We start from the raw sequence: 14,212 nt of genomic DNA, 5'->3' as shown, positions 1-14,212 counted from the left end.
GGCAGTGTCTTTGGCACGGGTACTCCCTGTTGCCCAGCCTGTTTTCAGCACGCCTGCTGTTTCCGGGTAGTGTCAAGGTCACTATGCCACCAATCCGTTGTCCTGTCGTCTTGCGGCCGGGTTAGCCGACTCTACGGTGCCTGCAGTTTAGGTGACTCCTATGTGGGCTGCGGGAACTGGCACTGAAGGCTGGATCCGTAGTGCCAATGGGACATGGACCCCCTGTAGGACTGTGGGTTTCGGTAACTGCGGCCGGCTTGCGGCCTGGCTACTTTGCTTTGAATGGGTACCTTCTGCTACCCACCCGGGTTCCAGCACTGTCTGCTGGTTCTCGCCAGAGCCTTTGGCCTAGGTGCCTCCATCTCGGTATCCGAAGTCCAGCACCGTCAGCTGGTCCTTGGTAGTGCTTTTTAGCACAGGTACCTTCTGCTTAGTAACCGTGGTCCAGCACCGTCAGTTGGTCCTCGGTAGTGCCATTGGCTCTTGTTCCTTCTGCTACCCATCCGGGTGCCAGCACTGTCTGCTGGTTCTCGCCACAGCCTTTGGCCTAGGTGCCTCCATCTCGGTATCCGAAGTCCAGCACCGTCAGCTGGTCCTTGGTAGTGCTTTTTAGCACAGGTACCTTCTGCTTAGTAACCGTGGTCCAGCACCGTCAGTTGGTCCTCGGTAGTGCCATTGGCTCTTGTTCCTTCTGCTACCCATCCGGGTGCCAGCACTGTCTGCTGGTTCTCGCCACAGCCTTTGGCCTAGGTGCCTCCATCTCGGTATCCGAGGTCCAGCACCGTCAGCTGGTCCTTGGTAGTGCTTTTTAGCACAGGTACCTTCTGCTTAGTAACCGTGGTCCAGCACCGTCAGTTGGTCCTCGGTAGTGCCATTGGCTCTTGTTCCTTCTGCTACCCATCCGGGTGCCAGCACTGTGCTGGTTCTCGCCACAGCCTTTGGCCTAGGTGCCTCCATCTCAGTATCCAAGGTCCAGCACCGTCAGCTGGTCCTTGGTAGTGCTTTTTAGCACAGGTACCTTCTGCTTAGTAACCATGGTCCAGCACCGTCAGTTGGTCCTCAGAAGTGCCATTGGCTCTTGTTCCTTCTGCTACCCATCCGGGTGCCAGCACTGTCTGCTGGTTCTCGCCACAGCCTTTGGCCTAGGTGCCTCCATCTCGGTATCCGAGGTCCAGCACCGTCAGCTGGTCCTTGGTAGTGCTTTTTAGCACAGGTACCTTCTGCTTAGTAACCGTGGTCCAGCACCGTCAGTTGGTCCTCAGAAGTGCCATTGGCTCTTGTTCCTTCTGCTACCCATCCGGGTGCCAGCACTGTCTGCTGGTTCTCGCCACAGCCTTTGGCCTAGGTGCCTCCATCTCGGTATCCGAGGTCCAGCACCGTCAGCTGGTCCTTGGTAGTGCTTTTTAGCACAGGTACCTTCTGCTTAGTAACCGTGGTCCAGCACCGTCAGTTGGTCCTCAGAAGTGCCATTGGCTCTTGTTCCTTCTGCTACCCATCCGGGTGCCAGCACTGTCTGCTGGTTCTCGCCAGTTTCTCAGCCTTCTTGTACCTTCTGCTACATTTCCAAGATCAAGCTTTTTCAGAATGTCTTTGGTAATCCTTATTGATCTCCATGACGTCCCTGATGACGACGACCCTGAAGACCACACCAAAGAAGACCAGAAATATGACCCTAAATAATAAGACCAAGAGGACAAAGAACATGAAGACAACCACCAAGATACAGAACAAAAGACAGAAGAACAAGAAGCAGAAGAAGCAAAAGCTGAAGAACAGAAAGCAGAAGAACATTAAGCATAAGACTAAAAATCAGCATAGAAGAAATCAAAATTATAAGCAGAAGAAGACTAAGCAGTAAATGGGGGTGAGTCCGTTCCTCCTCGTGGTGCCCCTGGAAAATGCCTGCTGCTGCAGGCCAAACTGAACGCGGACAAATCCTGTTGTAAATCTTTAGTGACAGGCAGAACGTAAGGTGTAATCTTATAACTTTTATAGATAAGTACTACAGGAATGCCTGTCACCATAAGAAAATGAAGAAAAAGAAGAATAGCAAGAAGATGAAGAAATAGCATATTAAAATTAATAATAGCTGAATAAGAAGAATATGAAGAATGGAAAAAAAAATTAATGGGGAGAAGATGAAGAAGAAGAAGATGAATAAGGCGAAGAAAAAGTTGATGAAAAAAATGCTACTGCTGCGGATCATGAAGGAGAAAGTGTGGGAGAAGTACAAAAGAACGTGAAGGGCATGGAAATTGTGAAACATACATATCTGACTAAATATAAAAAAGGTTAACATAGTCAATATCTTTTTAACTCCGAACGTACTGAAAAAAAAAATTGGAATTAATGCTATGCCATGTGATTTGAATAAACCACTATGCTTTTAATGTCTCCTCCACCTCCCACAATACATTCTACATGACTCTTATTTGTTTTCAATTATGTAGAATTAGCCAACAAGGAAATAAAGGGCTTTTTTTAATTCCGATACCGGAAGTCCCATTGACTTGAATGGGACTTCCGGTATCGGAATCGGCGATACCCGATATTTTTTTCGTATCGGGCGATACCATCCGATACGATATTTTTGGGTATCGAACGGTATCGCTCAACACTAATCGCTGCGATTCCACACACATAGGAATGCATTGTTCTGCTTACTTTCCCCATGTGGCTGTGCCCACCATGCGAAAAGTAAGCAGAACATTTGCGGATGGTTCCCATGGTCTGGAGGAGAGGAGACTGTCCTCCGGGCTCTGAGTACCATATCCCTGTAAAAATAGAATTAAAATAAAAAAAATCGTCATATTCTAACCTTCCGATGTCCTCGTGCAGCATCACAAGGCCTCAGCAATGCTCCCGGCAGGTCCCCTTCCCAGTGCTGCATTGCGATGACCTTTGTTAACGTTGCGTCTCGCGATACTGTAGCGATCTCGCAACACCGCGATGTCATCAAAGGTCATTGTCGCAATGCATCACTGGGAACGGGACCTGCGATGATCGGGAACGCTGCGCGGGACGCCGGAAGGTAAGAAAAACACGATTTCTAATTTTTTTTTATTTTTAACATTAGATCTTTTTACTTCTGATGCCGCATAGGCGGCCTCAATAGTAAAATGTTGGTCACACTCGTCAAACACTATGACAGGTTGGTCATAAACAATCAGTTCAAGTGTTGCTACAGATCGCTTGGAAAATGCTAGCATTGGGGGCGTGGCTTGAGCTCAGCAAGGTGGCGGTGGTGTGAGCTCTGAGCTCCGCAAGGTGGCGGTGGATGGAGCTCTGAGCTCCGCAAGGTGGCGGTGGTGTGAGCTCTGAGCTCCGCAAGGTGGCGGTGGTGTGAGCTCTGAGCTCCGCAAGGTGGCGGTGGTGTGAGCTCTGAGCTCAGCAAGGTGGCGGTGGTGTGAGCTCTGAGCTCAGCGAGGTGGCGGTCGTGTGAGCTCTGAGCTCCGCGAGGTGGCGGTCCTGTGAGCTCGGAGCTCTGCAAGATGGCGGTCGTGTGAGCTCCGCAAGGTGGCGGTCCTGTGAGCTCTGAGCTCCGCAAGGTGGCGGTCGTGTGAGCTCTGAGCTCCGCAAGGTGGCGGTCGTGTGAGCTCTGAGCTCCGCAAGGTGGCGGTCGTGTGAGCTCTGAGCTCCGCAAGGTGGCGGTCGTGTGAGCTCTGAGCTCCGCAAGGTGGCGGTCGTGTGAGCTCTGAGCTCCGCAAGGTGGCGGTCGTGTGAGCTCTGAGCTCCGCAAGGTGGCGGTCGTGTGAGCTCTGAGCTCCGCAAGGTGGCGGTCCTGTGAGCTCTGAGCTCCTGCGTCACCAGCCAGTGAAGCGACGAAAAGTAAAAAAGTAATAAGAAACCTGGATTAAAAAAGTCCCTAAAACTGTCCACAACCCTTCTGGAGTCGTTTGGTGCCATTTTCTAAAAAGCGGGACTAATATTTTCCCTGTCACAGCTGACTGAAAGGAGCTGAGTAAGGAGCTGCGCTTTTGGTAGGAAGCGGCATTAGGAGTCCCCCCTCTGTGAGGTAACACAGGCCTGGAGTCCGGAGTCCCCCCTCTGTGAGGTAACACAGGCCTGGAGTCCGGAGTCCCCCCTCTGTGAGGTAACACAGGCCTGGAGTCCGGAGTCCCCCCTCTGTGAGGTAACACAGGCCTGGAGTCCGGAGTCCCCCCTCTGTGAGGTAACACAGGCCTGGAGTCCCCCCTCTGTGAGGTAACACAGGCCTGGAGTCCGGAGTCCCCCCTCTGTGAGGTAACACAGGCCTGGAGTCCGGAGTCCCCCCTCTGTGAGGTAACACAGGCCTGCCCGAGGGGCCCTGAACCTGCCAAGAAGAATTAAAAATCGTCTTTACTATTCCTGTGAGATCGGGAGCCGGGGGACTCGGTGGTCCTGTGGTAAGCGGAGTGGCTCGAGAGTCCGGGAGTCCCTGCTCCATGACATAATGCAAGCCGACTCAAGCGTGCCTGACGCTGCAGAGTGGAATTAGAGACTACCGCCATTAATCCTGTGCAGCCGTGACTCCGGGAACTTACTGAGGAGTCCGGGAGTCCCTCCTCTGTGAAGCTCCGGTGGCGGCCCGGTGAGTCGGAGTGTCAGCGATACGGAGAGTCTCGTCCACACGTCTGAGGCTGAAGAATCCGGTGATGTCTGGTTGATCTGACATCACTGAGCGGTGCAGGAATATTATCGCGGCCATCAGCTGAGCTGGAGACAGAGGCGCCGCTGCTGTGAAGAAGGCTGGCTGGAGCTCTGAGGTGATCCAGAGGCGGTGCTGTGACATAGCCGGAGGAAGAAATCAGCGGACAGGACAGACATGAGAGAAGAGGCAGACAGGAGAGAGTGAAGAAATGGTAAGGACAGCAGGAAGACAAGGAGCATAGCGAGCAGCAAGAAGACATTGGAGTGGCAGCGCAGGGACCGGAGAAGCCGCTGGGCCATGATATATACAGCGGCTCTGTGGCAGAAGCAAAAGAAGCTGTTTTAAACCTAATTAATAGCCCTGCTGGGCTGAGCATAGGGCTTAAACCTTCCCACTCTGCTGGTGACGCTTCCTATTTTTTTGTGTGGGCTCCTCTACTTTCTGCTTTGTAGGGGGGTGTTAACTTTGGCTACTGGGAATTTTATTTGTGCAGTACTACTTATTGGGGGTATTTTCCTTATCAGCAGCGTTTTCTAGCCTGGCCCTTGCTAAGTATATGGTCTTCTATTGATAAGATGTGACCTTTCCCTATTGAAATCTACTTTGCACATTATTGTCTACTGGACAGTGACCTTTTCCTATATAGCAGCGCATTCTACATCGGCCTCTGGCACTGCTGGGGTCACTTCTATGTGACTCAGAGGTGAAACCTGCCTATTATACCTCTGCAAGGTTCGAATCTCTGCTGCCATTCCTTTGGAGCATTGTTTCTAGATTTATGGGACACCTCTTGCATGCCTTTTATTTGGTCACTATATAATAGGTTTCACGTGTTCTGGAGACTACACCTTTTATTATATTTCTACAAAATAGAGGTACTCTGCTGATACATTGCTGGAGTACTGTTACTTTATAGGTCTTTACTGCAGGATTTCTATATATACTTTATATATTAGGAGTGGTTACCGTTTCTTGGTTGTATAAGCGACAGTGTTTGCATTCTATTTCATAATTTACAGACACTACTATATTGTGGTGTTAAATCTTGGGGGTGAATGTTTTGGTCTTCACTCTGCAAGAAACAGGGGAAGGCATAACACATCATTGCCTAGTTCTTTGGGCATATACTGTAGGGTTGCACAGTATATTGTCATTAACTGCACTGTTGTTTTCTGACTATACTGCTTTACGTATATGTTCACTAATTTGTGGCCCTCTAACGCTTTCATGTCAAGTTCTAACATGGCATCTGGGAATTCCAAATTTAAAGGGCACTCTAATAGGACCCAGAGGGCTTGGGGTGCCACTAAACCTAGATCTGTGGGAGAGCCCACTGATTCAGTCAGCTCTACTAAATCCAGGTCTCCTATAGACAGAGCGGAGGAGAAACATAGGTCTTCCTCAACTTCTTCCAATGCATGCCATGGGTAATTGGTGCAGGGGAAGCAGTCTCAGAGAAATCAATTCCCTGACTTTCAGGAATCATCTCAGCAATCTACTCTGGCCAATAAAACTGATGATAGGCTAGATGACATGGATTTGTCACAATCAAAAGAAAAACGGAGGGGGGACACTGTGGTAAAGGGGCATCTGTGATTGACTCAGACAGCACCTCTGAAGAACTCTCTAGTAACGGGAGTTCAAGTCAACCTCTTTCCAAAAAGGGTTGTTCAAGGGCCTCATCCATAAGTACCCTTCACTTGATTTAGTCAATTATGAGATATTTCTCTCTTCTGACAAACAGGTGTCGGAGGGTGTAGTAGCCAACTTTTGCAAGTCACTCAAAGATTCTATTACTTTAGGTTTTGAGACACAGAGGAACCTCATTCAGGAAGTGTGTGACAAATTCTCCAAAAGATTTGAAATAAACAAGGGCAGGATCACGAAGGTTGAGACTAGTGCAGAAACTCTCATGCAACAGAATTTGGCTCTAAAGGAGGAGGTTTTGTATATGAAACAAAAGACAGACATTGAAGATAGGAGTCGTTGAAACAATCTCAATCTTAAGGGCCAGTCACACTAAGAGATATCGCTAGCGACATCGCTATAACTAGCGACGTTATAGCGATATTGCTAGCGATATCTCTGTGTGTGATACCTACGACCGGCTCCCCCGCTGGTTATCGCTGATCGCGCGAGAACGTTCAGGACCGTTTCTCGTCGTCAGCTTCCTGCTGCGCGTCCTGCTGTGAAGACGAGCGACGCGTGGAGCTGGGCGGGAGGACGCAGGATCGCCTGGTGTGACAGGTAAGTAGCGACCCCCGTCCCCAGCGATGTCGCTGGTGAGATCTGCATGTGTGGCAGCTCACTAGCGACCACTTAGCGATGTACCAGCGATCCTGACCGCGTCATATCGCTGGTCGGGATCGCTGGTACATCGCTAAGTGTGACAGTACCTTTAGAGGGATCCCGGAAACTATAATTCAAGACGATCTCATAGGATATGCCAAATCTCTCTTTAAGAAAGCAATTCCTTCTCTTTCAGATATCCAGTTAACTATAGATAGGAATCACAGACTTCCACGCCCTAAAGGTATTCCTCTAGATAGGCCCAGAGATGTTATTTTGCGCCTACTTTTCTACGAAACTAAGGAAGGGATCTTAAAATTCATGCGGGATAGGGGTGCTTTTACAGTCCCCTATGAACACATTAAGGTTTTCTCGGACTTTTCCAGAAACACCATGGAGGCTAGGAGGTCGTTCAAAGAAGTGACTGCTAAACTACTGTAAGAGATTTGGGAATATCTTACAGGTGGGGTTTCCCTACCAAATTGTGTGGTTTAAGGGGAAGAATGTATCACTACTTAATCCTGAAGAGGGACATGATTTTCTTACATTTATTCAAAAAGAGCATAAAGATAACGGATGATTTTCGTCTTAGTTTATACCTGAGGTTCCCTATACATAACCTCTATTTTCTAATATAACGATAGTATGCTTTATTTTAAACGAGTTTTGGATGGTCGCGTAGGACCTTCGCCACATTTTCTTTACCCCAAACCAAGGAGAGAAACCTAGGTTGGTTTCTCCCAGGAGAACGCCATAGTTTTTACTTTACTTTGTATTTTTTCTTGTTTGTCTTGTTCTTGTTAGGTTCGAATTATTTAAGTTCTTCTAAACTTTGATCTTCTGTTTGAATCTAAGGTAGATACAGATGGAAATAAATATTTTGTCATATAACGTAAAAGGTCTTAAGGCCATGTCACACTAAGCGAGATCGCTAGCGATATCGCTTAAGTGACAACGATTTTATGACGCAGCAGTGACATCGCTGACGACGTGGCCCCCGCAGCGATGTCGCTGATCGTGGACGAACGTTCAGGACCGTATTTTGATCGTTGGCGTCATGCTGGTGAGCCTGAATCGCTGAGTTTAACCCCCTTTATGAACAACGAGCGACCTCGTTGGCGACTAATATATGTCAGCGGCGCAGGCGGGACTAGGTTTTCTTTTGTAACGCCCCTCAGCTCCGATTGGTGGCCACAACACCTCAGCAATAAATGAAAACGTCAATCAGCGCCTCCATCCATTGTTTCAGCGCGCTTTCTGGATTACTCCAACGTTCTGGTGCTAGTTCTTTGTGCGTTGTTGCGAAGATACTATCGTGTGTGGCGGGTTTTTTGTGATCCAGTCTGAGTCGCCACTGCGCCTCAACTTTGGCATTTATATCTTCTGGATTTCTGGCTTTCCCTTCCAAGGTACATATTGTTTGTGATGTTTTTTTTGTTATTCTTGAATCTTAAAACACCTTTTCTTATATATACACAGACGTGTTGCCAGGTTTTTGGGGTTTTTTTGGCGCCCCCAACCCCTGCAATTTTTGGATCTTTGTTGCTTTGTGAGGTAATCTATTTGTAATATTTGATCCTCTATAACATTTGATAACCTAGCATTCTTTTGACAGCCGCGCCCACCCCCGCCATTTTAGGCTTTTGTAAGGCTTCTTTTTTCAGAGTTAACAAATGAAATGTTAACACAAAACAATTACTCTTAACATTTTTTTTTTTTTTTTAAACTTAATTAAATAACTTTTCTTTACTGGGCAGGTTGCACATAATGAACTTGACCACTGCGGAGCGTGTGATTGTGGTGGCTGCATTACTGATGGAGGGAGATCGGCAAGAAGGGGCGCAGATGGAAGAGAGGCGCTCCAAACGAAAGCGTCGCATGTGGACCAGAGAATGGCTGGAGCAGAGGTCCAAATTCACACACATGCATCTAGTGAAGGAGTTGCAGGAGAAGAATCCGCAGGATTTCCGAAATTATCTACGGATGTCGGAGGATTCATTCAAGCTGATACTGGAATGTGTGAGGCCACTCACTGAACGGCAGGATACACGGATGCGCGCAGCTGTTTCAGCAAAGGAACGTTTGGCAGTCACGCTGCGATTCCTGGCACCCGGACGATCAATGAAAGACTTGCAATTTTCTGCTGATGTTTCTCAATCACTCCTCAGCGTGTTAATTCCAGAGACATGCAAAGCCATCATCCACAGTTTACGCAGCTACATGCCTTTTCCAAAATCCGTTGCGGAATGGCAAAAAATTGCATCGTATTTTGAACGTATTTGGCAGTTCCTAAACTGTGGTGGTGCCTTGGATGGAAAACATGTGCGCATCACGCCACCAGTCAACAGCAGAAGTTATTTCTATAACTACAAGGGCTACTTCAGCGTGATCCTCGTGGCCATTGTTAATGCCAATTATGAATTTATAAACGTTGATGTTGGCATGAACGGGAGGGTTTCTGATGGAGCCGTTTTGGAGCACACTATTTTCGAGGAACGCTTGAATAACTCAGAACTGCACTTGCCAACCAACATGGACACCACCGCCAACCTTAACTTTGTTTTTGTTGGCGATGAAGCCTTTCCCCTTCATGCGCATCTTGTGAAGCCGTACCCACAAAAGACTATGACAGAAGAAAGGCGTATTTTTAATTACAGACTGTCTAGGGCACGCCGCATTGTTGAGAATGCGTTCGGCATAATGGCCAACCGCTTCAGGGTTTTCCACACACCAATCAACATGAAGCTGGATTCTATAGACTCCGTGGTGTTGGCCTGTTTTGTGCTGCACAGTTTTCTTTGGCAGCGTCCGCCAGGCTTCATGGACTCGGACAGCAATGGTGACGTGGTGCTCGGAGAATGGCGTGAGAAAGATCCCGCTATTGCAGGACTTCAACCTGTTAATCAAGGCAGGAGCAAGGACGATGCAAAGGCCTGCCGAGACAAGTACTGCCAATACTTTAACGGGCCAGGTGCTGTGACTTGGCAACATCAGATATAGTTTGCATATAAAAAATGTTTTGCTTATCCTTTTTTAAACTTTCTGTTAATAAAAATATTTTACATTCAAAATTGCTTTTGTGGTTTTTTTGTAATTTCTGCAATTTGGGACAAGGGCTAAAAGGGAGTGATGGGCGGAAGGAGAAGTAATGGTGATTAATGGGGAAAACTCAAAAAGAGGGGTGAGATAGGGAGGGTGGAGTAATGGGGAGAAGGCAAGATGAGGGATGTGATTTGGCAGGGGGGAATGTGGAGAAGGCAAAAAGAGGGGTGAGATGGGGAGGGGGGAGTAATGGGGATAACGCAAAAAGAGGGGTGTGATGGGGAGGGTGCAGTAATGGGGAGAAGGCAAGATGAGGGATGTGATTTGGCAGGGGGGAATAATGTGGAGAAGGCAAAAAGAGGGGTGAGATGGGGAGGGGGGAGTAATGGGGATAACTCAAAAAGGGGTGAGATGGGGAGGGTGGAGTAATGGGGAGAAGGCTAAGTCATTGGGGAGGGGGGAGTAATGGGGATAACAAAAAGAGGGGTGAGATGGGGAGGGGGGAGTAATGGGGATAACTCAAAAAGAGGGGTGTGATGGGGAGGGGGGAGTAATAGGAAGAAGGTAAGATGGGTGTGATTGGGGAGGGGGGAGTAATGGGGATAACTCAAAAAGAGGGGTGTGATGGGGAGGGTGGAGTAATAGGGAGAAGGTAAGATGAAGGGTGTGATTGGGGAGGTGGGAGAAATGGGGCAAAGGCAAATTTATGTTATGCCTACACATATGCAAGTTTGTTGCGTCCCCAAAGAGGCTGCGGGATAACTGACGCATCAGCGTTCCCGTGCGCCGTGACGTCATGACGCTCAGGTGGGCGGCGTTAATGCGGCCTAGAGAACAAATTTGTAAACAACATAGCTTCCAGGCGTTCTGTTCCTTGGGGGGAGCCTGAAGTACGATACCTTATACAGCAGGTAGATGCGAGGAATTATGACTGCGCAACACACGCCCGGCCCATGCTTCACAAGAAGCGCATGTTAAAAAAATATAAAGAGGCCTAATGCGCAACTTCGGCATTCAGCGGACCACGATGCAGATCAGGAAAAAATTGGCGGATCCGCTCAAGTCAGCGCATAGCCACCATCCGGTCCGAAAACCAAAGGGGAGAGGGTGAGTGTTTTTGACAGGATGTTCAATTTTTATTTTTAGTTGAATGTTGTCTATGGACTTGTACTTTACCGCTTCAGATCTGACGTAGCACGTTCTGCTTTTGACAAGTGTCAAACTGTAAACAGTTAGTATGATGGCATTTGCTGTTATGCTGGGACATTGCAATGTGGTTTAATGAAAGTGAAAGGGATAGTGAAGTGTCGTTTGTGAATGATCCGATTCAAAGAGCCGGCTCCCTGCTGTGAATGAAATGAGCCGGCTCTGCAGGATGAATGAGCCGTTTTTTGTTTTTTTTTCTTCTGGCGCCTGGCAGCTTAGTGAAGCCTGACTGTGACTCATCTGGGGGGGAGGAGCAGTCAGGAGAGGAGGAGACGTGGACTGTTAATAAATGCAGGGGAGTTAACCTTCAGTCCCAAATATATACTGCCAGTTCTTCCATGGCATACAGTATATGGCATGTGACTATGTGTAGGAGGAGAGTCTCAGCAAATTGTCATCATCATCATCTGCAATGGCCTGTGCGTTACCTTTAGTCCCGAATAAAGATCCACTTTACCGGCCCCTCATCCATGGCGTATACATTCAGTATATGGTCTGTGTAGGAGGAGAGACTCAGCACATTGTTTGGTATATCTTCTCATACTATTAGGCCAGGTTCACATTGCGTTTATGGCCCTGCGTTCAACAGGATCTGTTACATAGCGGCACTAACGCTATGCAGTGGATGCCTTAACGCACCCTATGGCCGCAATGATACTAACGCATGCCAAAATCGGCCTGATGCGTTACTTCATGACGCACCCCCGAATGCTGCAGACCGCGCTCAATGGTACGTCGTGAAGTAACGCATCATGCCGATTTTGGCATGCGTTAGTATCATTGCGGCCATAGGGTGCGTTAAGGCATCCGCTACATAGCGTTAGTGCCGCTATGTAACAGATCCTGTTGAACGCAGGGCTAGGAGGATTCAGGACAACACTACAGGGAGGAGGATAGACGACGTCAGTTGTTGCTGCTAAGGGCTCATACTAGCGAGAGACTTGGACGATTCTTGTGCGAGTCTCGCATGAAAACCTGGCACTGCCGCCAGCACTCGGACCGGAGCATGCAGATACATGTACTTCTATGCAGCCGCACGCTCCAGTCCCAGTGCCAGTGCCAGGTTTCTATGCGAGAGACTCGCACGAGAATCATGCGACTCTCTCGCAAGTGAATATGAGCCCTAAGGGTGAGGGTAAGTAATATAAAGTGATTTTAGGCAAAACCTGTGGAGAGATCAGGTCCAGCCCCAATCATAATATAGGGTAAGCTGGTTTCACACTTGCACACGGATTCTTTTTCGTCTCCACTGACTTTCTGTGTTCAGTTTGTGTTCGGTTTAGAAAGAGTTCTGCAGCTGCCTCAGTGATCTGAGCCAGCTGGCATGGGAAAGAGATGAGAAGGAGAAAGACGTAGAACTGCAACCTAAGCTTCCATAAGATAGAGAAGGAACAGCGCGGAACGAAGGAGTAGGAGAACAGAGAGGAGTTGTGGGTTGGAAGAAGGACCCTGCCTATAGGTTCTCAGCTCAAGGCCGGGGCCCGGTCCCCGAGGTTGTATGGACACTTATGGTTCTGCAGCAGACACCGGTGGAGTAGTTGGCTGTAAATGCACTACTCCCATCTGAGACTTGGGACACAACAGCAACACGGATAGAGAGCCGGGATCCAGGAGGTCCCTGATCGGGCTACAGCAGTCTGTCATACAAGTAAGGTTCTAGGAACATCTGACAGGAGGAACTTCAGAGTAACCACGGTACTGGAGTTCTTCACACTAAAAGGTGCAATAGAGGAGTCGTTCAGGAAAGGCACATGTTGGCGGAGTGTTGGAGAGGAGAACCCCAACTTGCCTGGGAGGTTGATTGAGTCTCTACCCCGGAGGACACGGCACGGAGGCAGGCACCAGTGGGTACCACGAACTATGAGTAAAGCTTTGAAACTACAAGCCCTGGTGTCCTCCATTCATTCGTCGCTAACACCTCCAGCACGGCTACATATGGGTAACAGCATCTATACCATTCTGCGCCTCTCCTCATCCATTGCACCTACACTGCCCTGGGACTACAGCTCCACCTGTGGGGAGCTACACCATCTTTGCTGCAACATATCAGTCCCAGCGGATCTGCATGCAGCGTTGGCTTAACATCTCCCTTGCCAAACACCACGGGTGGCGTCACAAACTATCCAAATAAACTATTACACTATTAACATCACTGCCATTGATATTGGGCGCCCAGGGCCACGGACCGGGTCACTGCTGCTGTGACACATCCCCCTGACACCGGCCCGGTACCGAGTACCCCACAGCAATGGGTGTGAGGGCGACCCAACAGCACTTACTAATTCACAAAGGAAATGAACAAAAAATGCCACAATACATGGTAAGACTACAACCGAGAAGCAGGGGCCTGATCACAAGAGCTGACAATCTGAGGAAGCAGCAATGCTGAATAACAGTCTACACTGCATCACTAGATCCTTTACAGGGGTATAATGAGGCCTCACTGGACAGGAGAGACTGGAGCGAGGAGCAGGGGCCTGATCACAAGAGCTGGCAATCTGAGGAAACAGCAATGCTGAATAACAGTCTACTGTACACTGCGTCACTAGATCCTTATACAGGAGTATAATAAGGCCTCACTGTACAGGAGAGACTGGAGCGAGGAGCAGAGGCCTGATCACAAGAGCTGACAATCTGAGGAGACAGCAATGCTGAATAATAGTCTACACTGCGTCACTAGATCCTTATACAGGGGTATAATGAGGTCTCACTGTACAGGAGAGACCGGAGCGAGGAGCAGGGGTCTGATCACAAGAGCTGACAATCTGAGGAAGCAGCAATGCTGAATAACAGTCTACACTGCGTCACTAGATCCTTATACAGGGGTATAATGAGGTCTCACTGTACAGGAGAGACCGGAGCGAGGAGCAGGGGTCTGATCACAAGAGCTGACAATCTGAGGAAGCAGCAATGCTGAATAATAGTCTACACTGCGTCACTAGATCCTTATACAGGAGTATAATGAGGCCTCACTGTACAGGAGAGACCGGAGCGAGGAGCGGGGCCTGATCACAAGAGCTGACAATCTGAGGAGACAGCAATGCT

General features: G+C 48.7%; 1 long non-coding RNA gene across 1 annotated transcript in view; it reads left to right on the top strand.

The window, feature by feature from the left end:
• The first annotated feature begins 1,429 nt into the window (after nt 1–1,429).
• Nucleotides 1,430–14,212, top strand: part of LOC141073879 (uncharacterized) — a 56,287-nt gene continuing 43,504 nt past the window's right edge. The window contains exon 1 of the long non-coding RNA XR_012227085.1: nt 1,430–4,841. This is a non-coding gene — a long non-coding RNA (uncharacterized lncRNA). The remainder of the gene's footprint in view (nt 4,842–14,212) is intronic.

Source organism: Dendrobates tinctorius, unplaced genomic scaffold, assembly GCF_039654945.1.
Source record: "Dendrobates tinctorius isolate UK_male_01 unplaced genomic scaffold, ASM3965494v1 ptg000317l, whole genome shotgun sequence".
NCBI lineage: Eukaryota > Metazoa > Chordata > Amphibia > Anura > Dendrobatidae > Dendrobates > Dendrobates tinctorius.
Note: the sequence above shows the minus strand (reverse complement) of the source record. Positions and strands in the feature narration are given on the sequence as shown.